The 14,704-nt window shown below is 34.3% G+C and overlaps 1 long non-coding RNA gene across 1 annotated transcript in view; it reads right to left on the bottom strand.

Annotated features, from left to right (window-relative positions):
• Positions 1 to 1,476: 1,476 nt before the first annotated feature.
• The window catches only part of LOC140608926 (uncharacterized), an 83,910-nt gene continuing 70,682 nt past the window's right edge, over positions 1,477 to 14,704 (bottom strand). The window contains exon 3 of the long non-coding RNA XR_012010925.1: positions 1,477 to 9,251. This is a non-coding gene — a long non-coding RNA (uncharacterized lncRNA). The remainder of the gene's footprint in view (positions 9,252 to 14,704) is intronic.

The following is a 14,704-nucleotide window of genomic DNA, read 5'->3' as shown; positions in this document are numbered from 1 at the left end:
GCATTAAAAAGACATGATAACATTTATACTTTAGAAAGTTCATGGTGGTAAGGAAGTAGAGAGGACTATATAGGGTGAAAAGGCTTGAAGTTGAGGAAGAGTTAGGAGGGGGTTTGAGATAGTTTAGGCAAGAAATAATAAAAGGCTTAGAAACAGGAAAGATCAGTCATGGGCTGAAGATGAAAGGGCTGATAGAGAACTATTTAGAAGGTGTCTAGGTAAGGGACCCACTGGAAATAATAATACCCACCTTAACTGGTGGGTAGGTAAGGCGAAGGAAGGGTCCCAGGCTTGAGTAGCTGGGCAGAGATGTTGCTCTGAAGCTGAGAGGATTACTGGGGATGGAGAGAAAATATACAGTCATGAACAAAGAGCTGCAGCCAGGGACAAGCCATGGATAATACAGAATTAAGTTTCAGAAAGGATGATCAGGTTAGCATGGCTAAGCTGTTTTTCCTCTATATTAGAAGATGCAGCTGCCTTTGGAGACTGCATCTTGGAACTCCAACCCATACCTTTCCTTCTCTTAAAATTTTATGGCTCTCATAGAATCAATGTGTATCACAAGTTCCAACAAATTCAGTGTATAAAGAATATTGCAAGTATATGATCTAATCGCACCCACGTTTTAAGTGGTCCTAACAATAGTAAGTTTGAATATGTTGCTTTTTAAGTAGTAACAAATCCAAAAGTACTTCAGTATCAAAATTTGTGATGTGAACCTGGCATAATGCATACAGTTGTCTATGCAAAGCAGTTCTACTCATATCCATAATCAGTTACAGAAGCCATCACATAAATAAAGTTATCAGCTAAATGAGATCACAATCACAAATTCAAACTTGGGAAATCAAGAACTGTATCCCTAAAGCCTATTCTTGTGAAAGATTTTTTTTCACATCATTTTTTTTCACAATCTTTCTTGTGAAAGATTTTTTTTCACAAAAATCATGAAATGATTGTACGTGGTGCAAAAAGAAGTCTCAAGAAATCTGTCATGAATCTCTAATCACTAATGATCATAAACATACAGAAGATATATCCAACTGATTACTATACTCTGCTGGTAATATACATGACGATTAAAAAATACATAGTATGGAGATATCATTTGCCATTTTTTGAACTTGGTCAGTAATATCAGCCCTTATTAATATTTTCTCTGGGAAAATGAGGTTCCATCGAGATCATTTTCCTTTTTTATATTCCATGGTGGCTTTTCAGTTTTCTGCTTTTGAGACTTGCCTGTGCCTTCATAGGATGAAAAGGTGTGGAACTTTCTAACTCTGCTGATAGCTACTTACAAACCTATATTCCTCATGTGATTTTTGAAGCATGTGTTTGTTGGAAATAAAAAGAAACAAAACCTGTTCTGTCTTTGGCATCTGGTTTCCCAGACGTGTTCACCTGTATAGAGCTGGTAAGTAATTAGGAGAATGAGGGCCGAGAAATTATGGTGGCATCTTTCTCCATATTCATCAGCCACATAGTCACAGCAACATCCTCAAACCAGAAGTTCCTTCAAGGGAATTTTATTAAAATTTACTCTCATTCATACTGTCTGAATAAAACAAAATCTTAAAAAGATTATTAGAGAGTTTTGGGTTGCATTTGAATTCTGATTAGACTTTATCATATAGTATTTTAATACTCTTTTATTGTTTATATAGGAAGTGTCATTTGTGTGATTTTTTTCAACATTAGCATGTTTAGTGCTTTCTTAAATCAGCCACAAAGTGTGAAACAACTAGATACTTAAACACAAAGATAGTAAGATAGGTGTTCAGACTATGAAATATCATATTTTAAATTCCTTACATATGTGAACAGTAGAGATCAATGTGATGACACTTTAAAGTACTTAAGACACAGTACGCTATTTTCTCAGCAAAAGAAGAGATTTCCTAGTCTTATCTGTTAACTCCTTCTTCAGTTCTTCTCCCTTTCACAACAGCCAAGAAGAGTCTACAATTGATGATCCTTTAAAATCCTACCTGAAGAATGACTGTTTGCTGATCATGAAGTTTCCACAGCTAAAATTCTGTCTATAAAGCTATCATTGTGTTTTTAAAATAATAGTTAAAACTTAAAAACAATGGAATCACTTGCAGGGAATGATTTTCTATTTGTTTGATTTATTCCACAGACCAATGAAAAAGCTAGAACCTCCCTATTCTTTTTTTTCTTTTCTTTTCAAGGAACATTTTCTTTCATGAGGATAGAAGTGTTTTATTATTTACTTAAATTCAACTTAGTAAACATATACTGTATTATTAGTTTCAGGGGTAGAATTTTGTGATTCATTTTTGCATATAACACCCAGTGCTCATTATATCAAGTGCCTTCATTAATGTACATTACCCAATTGCCCCTTCCCCCCACCCACAGGACCTCCCTATTCTTAATGAAGGTTCATCTCAAATGGTTCCTCTGGTGGAGGAAGGGGACTACAGTGCTTCACAACATGGCCTCTGGATTGTTCTGGCCTAAACTGAAATTTCTGCTCCATCATTTTCTAGGCACATAATCTAGGGCACTTCACTTCATTTTGCTAAATCTCACTTTACTCTTTTACAAATATGGGACACTTCAGTTATCCTACTTCTCAGGTTGCTGAGGGTATTGAATGAAATGGAGTACGTCAAACATTTAACATGTGCCTCATAGATGGTAATTAACCATTGTATAATATATAATAGTTATTACAATTATTACCATATACGGTTACCATTACTGTTACTATTATTATTGCTACTGCTACTATTTGTGCACCTTGAAAAAATAAATGTCTACTCCACTTACTATGAGCACTTCCCCTGCTGAAAAAATCAGTAGAACTTATCACAATGACACTAGGATCAGATAAGAAGCCAGTGAACATAGTCTTTGGATGCCTCTGAGCTCTCTTGAGCAGGCTGGGCACAGCACAATTCTACAAAGCAGAGCTGATAAAATGCCAATTTGTAGCCAAAATACCCAAGACAGAATCAAACCAAAGCCCCCCATAACATTGTTGATAGAGACAAATCTTTAAATGTTGACTTGTCAACATGTTGCCACTGTTGGTCTTTGTATTTGGAAAAGTGATACTTTTAACTTTTTGGAGAAAAAAACATCAGAATTGCCAGATGGAGCACCATTCAATATCATTTTTAGTTTTAGTGTATGAGGAACTCTGAGACTCTGTCAGCAGATGAGGTGTCCTCTTCTAACACATAGATGTCATAAGCAATAGAAGGATGGGCAAAGAATTCATTGAATTGTCCATGGAAGGTAAATAATTGAATAAAGTTACCTGGACATTAATGATTTAACATTCAGATGAACTTTCTATGCTTAACCTAGGTCTTTTTGCCTACCCTACCTTGCATTCCCCAATCCTAATACATGCTTGCTCATGGCTTTTGTACCACTGTAGTAACTGGAGCAGCCCAACCCCAGTCCTTATCTGCAGGAAGGAAGCCGAGGATAAAACAGAATGACAGTCAGCTCCACAGATAAGTCCAGGGCCAAGCCACATACACAGGATTGGCTGCATATTATGTGAGGCCCAGGGCAAAATGAAAATGTTGAAGCTTGGTCAAAAAATGGCTAAGAATTTCAATGCAGTGACAGCCAAGCATTAAACCAAGTACCAGGCCCTTTTCAGCATGGAGCTCCGTGCAGCTGTTCAAGCAGCATGCCATGGGGCCAGCCCTGCACATATGTCTTTCCTTCTCTCCATAACACCAGCCCTATTCCTATAGGAATTGTCTCTGGTGGCCCAGCCTTTAGCATGTCCATGGAAGTTTACTTTAATCTAAAACCAAGTAAACACTCAGGCTTTAATTCCAGATACATGATCCAGCTAATGGTTTAGGATTAAATGATCCTTCTTTTCTAAAGCCTCAAAGACAAGACCCTTTAATCAACTGTCATCCTCCCATTGTCTGAAAACGAGGCATAGTTTATAACATATGTGAATGTATATGAATGAATAACCCTCAGGAGTTACTTAATCCTCAGCATGCAATGGAAAAATATAAATGGAAACATCATCTGTAAAGAGGCCAAAAGTTCAACAAGGAAAACCATGAGCCTCACATATAATATTTTAATTTGATTCAATTATTTTCAAGACCCTCAGAGTAGCTATGCATTATTCTTTTAAAGGGTACAGAGCAGTGAGTTACACAGATAAAATTGACAAACCTCTTAACACTCCTAATATTTTTTTGGGTCACATATCCATCTGACAACCTGATGAAAGCCATAACTCATCCAAGGTAAAGACAGTTCCATGAATACGTGCATGTGTGCCCACACACACATTTCTAAAGCATCCTGAAGTCCACTTAAGAACTTAAAAATATTCTTGGTCTGAAATAAAACTTTCTCATAGGTTGAATAAAATAAGTTTACTTATCCTGAAAGACTCAAAGAGAGCTATTTTTTAAATCATAGTAAAGATACAGGTGATATTTATTATTTCACCATATGACTGGATGAAATTAGAAAAGTAAGCTGGAGTCAGATCAGAAAGGATCATGCTAAAACTCTCTTTAAGAAAATAATATTTTTATACAGAAGTATTTTAAAAGAATTCTAGATATCACAGTATGCCCCTAATAATTTCAGTATTCAGCTCTTAAAAATATTTTTTCCTACATAGCCACAATATCTATTTTTATGACTAGCAAAATTAAACATTTCTTAATTTCATTTTATACCCAACCATAATCAAATATCTCTAATTTTCCCCTGCTTTGTCCAAAATCAAGATCCAGTCTAAAACTATGCATTACAATGGTATCTTACCCTACAAGCCTCAGTCCAGAACAATTTAGATCGTTTTCATGTCATTCCTTGAAGATAATGGATCTCTGGATTTATCTCATAGCTTCTTCTTAGCGTGTTTTAAATCTAACTTTACATTTTTTATTAATTGGAAATTCAGTCCAAATGTTGATGATATTTAAACTGGCCATTTGGGCTGGAATGCATTGAGCTTGATGTTGTGTTGAATTACATTACAGTGAGAACAAAGCCTATATCCTAAGACTTGGTTTAATATCTAACTCAAATGACAACAAATATATTTTTCTGGTCTTTCCCTTTTCTTAGTGTAATTGTACAATGAAGTTTTTTAAAAAAATTAATTTTAAATCAACCAAAAAATTATTCTTTTTGATGTCCAATATTGAGACATTGCTAATGGGAACACTTTCAAGCTTTTCTCTGCTTTTAAAGTGACTCCATTAAATAAAACTGTCTTAGTTTCAAAACATTTAACTAGATTTTTCCTAGTTTTATTGAGATATAATTGACAAATACCATTGTGTAAGTTTAAGGTACACAGCATGATGATTTGATAAATATATTTTAAATGATTACTATAGCAAGGTTAGTTAGCATATCCACCACCTCACATAGTTACCTTGTGTGTGTTTGTGTGTTATGAGAACACTTAAGATCTATATTCTTAGCAAATTTTAAGTATACAATTTGTATTAACTGTATATTAATACAGTTGCCATGCTGTATATTAAATCTCCAGAACTTACTCATCTTTCAGTTGAAAGGTTTCCTTTTTAAAAGATCTGTTTATTTATTTGAGAGAGAGGGTGAGCCAGCATGGGTGCACACATGTACACTGAACACAGAGCATGACAGAAGGCTCGATCTCACAACCCTAGCACCCTGATCTGATCTGAAACCGAAAGTCAGACTCTTAACCAACTGTACTACCCAGGCGACCCTACAATTGAAAGTTTATGGTCTTTGACTAATATCCTCCCATTTACCCTATCCCTAAGCCCCTGGCAACCACCATTCTATTCTTTACTTCTGTGAGTTCAGTTTTTTTAGATTCCGCATCTATGTGAGATTGTACAGTATTTGTCTTTTTTTGTCTGAGTTATTTCATTTTGCATTAATGCCCTGAAGGTCCATCTAAGTTGTCCCAAATGGAAGATTTTCCTTTCTTCAATGGCTGAATAATGCTCCATTATTTGTGTGTGTGTGTGTGTGTGTGTGTGTGTGTGTTTATGTGGATGAAGATATATCTATCTATCTCCATACTTTCTTTTTCCATTCATTAGTCTTTGGATATTTAGGTTGTTTTCATGTCTTGGCTATTAGGAATAATGAATAATTTCCTTCAGATAGATAGATATATGTAGAAGTGGGATTCCTTGATTATAAGGTAGGTCTATTTTTAATATTTTGAGGAACTTTAATATTTTGAGGAGCTTTCCATAGTATCTGTACCAGTTTATATTTCTACCCAGAGTACACAAAGGTTCCTTTTCCCCATATCTTGAGCTCGAAATATCCCAGGCTTAGTATATAGCTTCTGTGTTCCAGATTAAGAATGAGCCACTTCTCTAAAGAGCTCTGATTCCTTTTACTGAGGAACGATATTAAAAACAAAATATCAGTCTAAGTGAGTTCATTGATATTAGAGTGAAATTATATTAAGTCCATTTTGATGGATGAAGTGAGAAAATAATTTTTTAGATCATGGGTTTATATTCAGATTTTGAATCTAATACTAACGATTCATCAATTTTACATAATTTCTTTGATTTCATAATTATACTTATTTTTCCCTAATGCTGAAAATCTTGATTTTTAATAAAATTAATATTTATTAGCTTCTGTGACTGTCCCTTAGCCTGTTTGCCCTCAGATCTATTTCATACTCTTTCCATACTCCATGACCTTTGTAGGCTCCCATGCCATCAGTAGTACTCACTGGTGGGAGATTGGGGATGAGGTGCTAATCAAAAGGGTAAACCCAGAGTATTTCTACCTTTTCCTCCCTGTCTTGGGAGATGTCTGAATGTAACTGCTTCTCTGTGGTTCCAGGCCCCTAGGAAGGGCCATGTTGGTGATAACTGCCGAAAGGTGACCTAGTCCTCTGGACTCTAGAACTCCATCTTTTCTTTTTTGTCCATCTAGTCTAAGGTTGGAGTGGCTTCCTGCTGTGTTTAAAATCTGGATTGCTTTATCACTTCCTCTCTGTGGATTCTCTGTTCCTCCATTACCTTTTACAGTTTGTTCTTTCGTTTATATTCCCTTAAAAAAATGATTTCCCCTGCATTGGTGGGACTTTAATGATAGAACTTTTTAATAGTTTATAAATAGAGTAGTTACCAAAACACTACAAACAATAAAACTACTAAAGGAAGTTTAAAATGTCTTTGTGGTTCTTTTCTCTTCCCTATGGAACACATTCCTGAAGATGTACAGTTAAAGATCTATGTTCTAAAGTAACTTTGAAAAGCCTTTCTTTGTGATTATGTTACCAGTTTATATGGAATTATATGTAATTATCTAAGTTTGTTTCTAGTTTTAAGGATTTCTCTTTCACTTTTATCTCCTTAAAAACAGGAAGATCAATGCATTTACATGGTATGAAAGTCAAAAGTATGCCAAAAAAATATATGCCTAGATGCCTCTCCTGGCCTTTCTCTTTAACTTAGCCCTCTCTGCTCTCTGTAATTATTTTTATAGCTTTTGCTCATCCTTCCAGTATTATTTTTGACACATATATATTTTCCCATTTCATGTAGAAAAGATATTAAACTATATATGCTATTACATCCCAAAGATCTCTCCTTATCAGTACATAGATAGTTCTCATTGCTTTTTATTGTTGCATATTACTCTATTGTAGGGATATACTACAATTCAAGCAACCCCATATTGTTAATACTTGAGTTATTTCTAATTTTTGCTATACAAATAATATGCAAATGAAAAACTTTTTTCATCTGTCATTTTGGACATGTATGGGTATGTTTATAAGTTAAATTCCAAAAAGTGAGATTGGTTCAAAGTATAAATGCATCTGTACATCTGTACTTTGATTAAATTTGTCAAATTCTTTTCCACAGGGTTGTACCACGTTTTAATCCTACCAGCATTATATGAGAGTACCTATTTTCCTACAATCTCACCAACAGAGTTTGTTGTTTTACTTTTGGTTTTGCCAGTACCATGGTCGAGAGATGATACCTCTGTGCATTTCTTTTGTTACATTGAAATCAGACATCCTTTCACATGCACGAGGGCCATTTGTATAATTTTCTCTGACCTACACGTTCACACATTTTTATAACATTCTTGGAAAAATAAGAGGAAAAACACTGGCCTAGAAGTTGGGGTCTCAAGCACTATCATGACTTTTCAATTAACTAGTCTTGATTCTCAAGCAAAGCATAAAGTTTACCTGAGCCTCAGTTTCACTCTACCACCCCATGTTTAAGAATGAAATAAATATAATAAAGGGACATGACCTGAGGATCTGTAATACCTTATCCACTTTCCCCATCACTCAATAGTCTGCTTCACATACAACTCCATATTTTTTTCTCTCATAACATTTAGACTCTCTACCCTACCTTATAGTCATCATAGCATTTAGAATGAAAGCTTTGGTGACTTTTGCATGTTCAGCTTCTCAGACAACTAGTGTCTACTGATGACCATTTAAATTGGATAAAAGTCCACTACTTTAACCAGCAATAACCAGAACTTCCTTTTACTTTTAAATGTTTCACCTTTTTAGTTATTTAGATAAAAATCGAGGTTTGCCTTTCAAAGACTGGAGCATGTTTACTAGACTTCTAAAACCCAAAGACTGGTGTAGAGATGGTAGAGGAAAATAATGCATAAGAATTCTAACCTTGATTAGATACTAAAACAAACAAAAATTAGAAAAAATATTGAACTGACTTTTCCTTAAATTTCCATGAGTTTGAGCAGAGGCTACAGTGCATTTTGTTGCCAAACTTCCTCAAAGTACACATTCCTTTGGATTGTTCTTTCAGGAATTCTACCTGGATAAAAAATGTTTTTTTAAAAACTAGGTAAATGGGAAAATGCAGTTTTCTTTTAGGAGATGAGATTTTCTGATAACTGGTAAATAGCAAAATTCCTTGTTGAAGAAGAAATGACAGCTGTTTATATGAACAGATTCCATTCATTGTAATTATTGCTTTGGCAAGGTTCAAAGAGTTCAATCTTTCCTAAATCCCACTGTAATGTTTGCTGTCCAAAAGATTCATATACCCTGGACAAGATCTTCAACAGCTACTTGCTATGTACTGATGGCTAGCTGAAAGAGTAATTAAGTTAATAACCAAAGAAATATGAGATGCATGGAAATCCAACTCTTCAACGGAGCCTCCAAACAAATATGTACATCGTTGACTTTATTTTTATTTCCTGATGTAGTTCAAGTATTTCATTCGGCCTCTTCAGATCTAGAAGAATTAAAATATAATAAAGAGATTGATTAAGATTTCAGGTCTTTTCTATGCATACGTGTTATTTTCCTGTATTTGTATTTGCATACATAATTTTATAGAATTTCACCCTTGCATATTTTCAAATTAAAAAAAGTTACATAAAAATGAAAGCCATTGTTTCACATTTGACAGTCATCCAGTTCAAATAATGAAAGAAGAGCCTTAATTTCTCAAACTTCTTTCCAAATTTTTTCCATTATTTTGTTAAACTCTTATGTGGAGCTTTGTTTTCTTTCCTCAGAAACATCTCCACTAAATTCAGTGTTCTGAAAGACATATATGATGTTTCTTGCAAGATTAATAAGATGAAGGAAAAGGACAGGAAAAATCCAAGAGTCTATTATACAATTTGCATTTTTAGAGACTTGCTTGCAAAGCTTAACTAAAAAATGAGTCTTAGATTAGATTAACTTAATATTCATTTAATGGAGGAAAACCAGAACTTTTTTTTATGTTTCATGTTTGTAGGTCAGGCAGAAATGTGTTTTTTTTCCTTTATCTGCTTCTCAAATTCTCAAAGCTTACAGTCTAAACTTAGTATCTAGAAGAAATGTATTTGCAATGAACAAAGAGACAATGTTTTACAATTAGTTTCTTTTATTCCAGACTGATATCCGTAGGGGGGTTGTTTGGCTTAATGTAATTGAATAATTTGTTAAAAAAAAAAACTATGTAATTGGCTATATAATTAGTGGGCACACAAGAGATTATAGAATAAGAATATAATTAATTGTATACAAGATGCTTAGATAAGAATGTATATGAAAGAAGTTGACTCCATGTCTTGAATGGATTTTGAAGATTAAATGTTTTGTAAAGGAATTCCCACAACAGCAAATATTACCAACATTGTAATATATTTGAACATAATGATTTAGAAATGACTCTTAATAGAATATTAACTTGCATTGTTTTTCAAGTATTAGTTAACTATTTAAGCATTTCCAAATATTAATTGAAACATTAATGTAAGATCAAATTTACAACTTTTATATCTATAACCTCTTGGCTTAGTTCCTTTACCCGTTTGATATCTTTAATTCCTTTGATCAAACAACCAACCAGTGAAGTGCTTATTAAGTGCCTACTACAAACTCAGTACTCTGCCAGGTATTGAGGGTGGAGCATGCATAACACATGGTCCCTCAACTCAAGGAACTTACAATTCCATTATAAGTGCAATGAGAAACAAAGTGAATAAGTGGACATGAAAAGTTAGAGATCAAAAGCAATGTAGATAACAAGGATGCTAGGATAATTCAATGAGGAAAAAAATAGTTTTTTTCAAAAATTGGTGCTAGCACAACTGTCTACGCACATACAAAAGAACGAGTTGGACCTCCATCTAACACTCTATGCAAAAATTAACTCAAAATGGACCAAACACCTAAATGTAAGACCTAAAACTCCTAAAAGAAAATGAAGGGGTAAAACTTCATGCCTTTGAATTAGGCAACAAAAATCAGGATATGACACCAAAAACGTGAGAAACAAAATTAAAAAAATACATAAAGTAGACATCATAATGAAATGCTTTTGTCTCTCAAAGGACACTGTCAAGAAAGTGAAAAGACAACCTACAGAATGGAGAAAGGTTTTGCACATCATATCTTTTAAGAGACTTGTCTCTGGAATATGTAAAGAGTTGCTTCATATTCAATAATAAAGACAGGTCAAGAAATAGGCAAAAGAATTGAATGGAAATTTCTCCAAAGAAGGTATGTAAATGTTAGATAAGCACATGAAAAGATGCACAATATTTTTAGCTATAAAGGACATGCAAATCAAAACTGCAACGAGATGCCACTTTATACCCACTAGAGTGGCTATAATCAAAAAGTGATGAATGGTGGAAAGATGTGAAGAAAATGGAACTCTCCAACTATTGGTGAGAATGTAAAATAGTAAAGCTGTTCTAGAAAATATTCTGGCAGGTTCTCAAGATGCTAAACAGAGTTACCACATGACTGAGCATTTCTCATAGATATGTACTCAACAGAAATAAAAACCTAGGCTCACACGAAATGTGTTCACTAATGCTTTTAGCAGCAATATTCATAAAAGCCAAAAAATGGAAACAACACAACTATCCATCAACTGATGAATGGATAAACAGAATGTGGGATACTCATATAATGAAATATCATTCAACATAAAAAGGAGAAAGTACTGATTTAGGTTACGGCATGGCTGAAACTTGAAGATGTTATACTAAGTGAAAAAAAAGGTAGTCACAAGAGTCCATATATTGTATGATTCCATTTGCATGAAATTTTCAAAATTGGCAAACTCATAGAGACAGAAAATAGATCATGGTTGCCTAGAGCTAGGTTTCAAATACGGGCTGGAGGGGGAATTGGTTTCTTCGAATGATAAAAATGTTCCTAATGGCTCAGCGGTTTAGCGCCGCCTTCAGCCCAGGGGGTGATCCTGGAGACCCAGGATCTAGTCCCACGTCGGGCTCCTTGCAGGGAGCCTGCTTCTCCCTCTGCCTGTGTCTTTGCTTCTTTCTCTCTGTGTCTCTCGTGAATAAATAAATAAAACATTAAAAAAATATGTTCCTAATGGATTGTTGTGATGCTTGCACAACTCTATGAATATACTAAAAACCACCGAATTGTATACTTTATATGAATTATATCTCAATGCAGTTAATTTTTAAAGTAGTATGAATATAACTGAGAGGTTTAAATGACATCTTCAGTCCTTATTGATTCTGTGAACAGAGGAATAGTCTTTATCTTAAAAAAGGGAGGGGGGAGAGATAGGAAGCAAAAGAAAAGAGCATTTTAGACTTAGAGAGGAATTTAGAAAACATGTAGTCTAATTCCCAAACGGCCTCCATTTTTCAAATGAGGAACTTAATAGTTAAACCCATGGCTATTCTGGAGGCAAACCGCAGTCTCTATCAATGACTCAGTCCTGCAGGACAAGGCCTATGAACTCTGGGCCTCCATGTTACCATCTACAAAAAAAGGGGGATATGAAATATGATCTAAAGATATTATATGATTAAATGAGAACACACACATATGCTAGCACAAGCCTGAAATAGAGTGCTCAATGAAAGTTAGCTATTTTTATTATAGTGTGCTCATTCCCCCAAGTCATCTAGTATGTGTAGTGGAGCTAGGATACTAAACATTTTCTGACTTTTCTTCCTATGTTCTCTCCATTATACCAAAGATTGGAAATTACTAGATCCTTTTACCAGAAAAGAATTTCCAATATCCAAAACCAAATCGTTTGAGAGCAATTGATTTCCTATAATTTTGACTTTACAGTCAGAACAAACCTTGTACAGGCCTTGTAATTAATCTGTCACAACTAGACATAAAGTTTTGCCAAGACAGTTCTTATATCTTGACCTCGGGGATCATTTTTCTACCCTCTGAATTCTCACTCTTTCCCAACATTCAATCTATTACATGTGTTAATCTGATGGGATGACTCATTACATCTTCATGTCTTAGGTAATCAAATTTGAAAACAACTTTACAAAGCAACTAGCTTTTAATCTTTATCCAGAGTTTATCATTCAGGAAAAATAGGGAATAGCTGCAGATCTTTCTTAGAGTTTTGATAGCATCCTGTCTGCATGGTTAATATGAATGGGCTCCTCTTGTGCAGGTGTTTTTGAGGTTATATGATTATTTTGATTTTTGATCTCTGCAGATGTCATCACAGTGGCATTTTGATTAGCAAAGAGGTTCTTTCTACAAACATACTATATGAGATTATCTAGATGATAATGCAAAGAATTTAGGTATTTATAAGTGTATCCTTATGCATTAGCTTTTGAGAGTCTTTCTTGACACAACCATTTTGGGGAAGATTTTGGCAAAATGTCTCAAGAGACTTTACTCTTTGACCCAGCATTTCTATTGCCAGGAATTTACTCAATAGGAATCACGAAACATGTCCAAATATTCATTTATTAAAAATTGATCAAAAGATTATAGATAGTCATGAAATCTTAAAAACAAATGTACAATTAATAATGGCTAAAAGTTAAATGCATTCGTAGTTTGTATTTTTAAAATTCATGATTTAAAAAGATGGTCACTTATAGTATCTTATGTGAAGATAACAGACTTCAAAGTAGCATGCACAGCAGGGTTATAGTATTATAAAAATGATTTTGTATGTATATACATGGGTTAAGCTTTTTTTAAATCTAAATTCAATTAGCCAACATATAGTACCTCCTTAGTTTAAGGTGTAGGGTTCAGTAATTCATCAGTTGTGTATAACACCCCGTGCTTATCATGCATTAAGCTTTATCATTTAGACTTGATTAACAAAGCATCATTTGTATACTTATTTATTCTAGTAATTCCTTCAGGCTCATGAACTTTGCAAATCTGCAGATTTCTCAGCTGAATACCTTTCTTCAGAAACTGCTGCTATCAGAATATTAACTGTGAAGACAAATGGGAAAACTTTAGTGTAGTTATTTTTTGTCTTATTAGTGTTACTACTGAATTGTATTAAATTCACCCTCAGTATTTGAATTGTGAAAAATGCAGATGCCATGGCAGAGTTTCTGTAAAAGTTTTTATGAGTATTTTCGTTGGGACCTATTATTTGTGTTCATTCTTTTTCATTATATTTAATCCTTGTAAAATATAACAGTTTTAAACTAAAGTAGACAAAGCGGAAAGTTTTGTCTGCCTGATGTGCTGTAGTATATTTGAAAGAGATCCAGATGTCATCAGGGCTGTTTTCCTACTAACTCTTCCAACTTGTCATCTACTCTAGGCTTTGTGGCTTTGCAGCTTTGTGGCTTTGCAGCTTTGCAATCTTTTTGTGTCACATAGTATTGTAGGATATGTATCAGCCCAAACATGTAGTAGACATGACAGGGAACAGTCATTTTCTAAGTCTTGTATTTCTTCTATGTTCCTACTTTCAGTAAAGTCTTTTGTGCTCCAGGATTGCTTATTTCATGCAGGTAAATTAAGAAGGAAATTTACCCTTTGGATCTAGTCATTTTAGCCAGCTCTGTTCTTTCTCAAAAAAAAAAAAAAAAAAAAAAGGCTGAACTAATATGAGAACATGTAACACAAAAAAAATGAGGGAAGTGATTATACTAAGAAATAGAGAAGATAAAATAATTAAGATTCAGGCTGTCCCTTTTTTTCCTCCCACTGGCAGATCCCTTGGGTGAGGTGCTTTATGTTACTCTGCTCTTGCACCATCAAAACAGTGGAAGTGATCAGAGATGCACACTCATTGAACTGATGGCATATATTCCAAGAATCTATTCCTCTGAGTATTATCCTAAGCCTACCTCCCTGGGAGCCACTTTCCCCCAACCTCCAGGTCAAAATAATCTCTAGCAGGCTGTTTCACAGAAAGGGTTGCCACATGTGTTTAATAAATAACTACATTATATATATGTGTGT

The sequence above is a fragment of the Canis lupus genome, chromosome 18 (assembly GCF_048164855.1).
Source record: "Canis lupus baileyi chromosome 18, mCanLup2.hap1, whole genome shotgun sequence".
Classification (NCBI taxonomy): domain Eukaryota; kingdom Metazoa; phylum Chordata; class Mammalia; order Carnivora; family Canidae; genus Canis; species Canis lupus.
The sequence above is the reverse complement of the archived record's forward strand: the minus strand, read 5'-3'. Positions and strand labels throughout refer to the sequence as shown.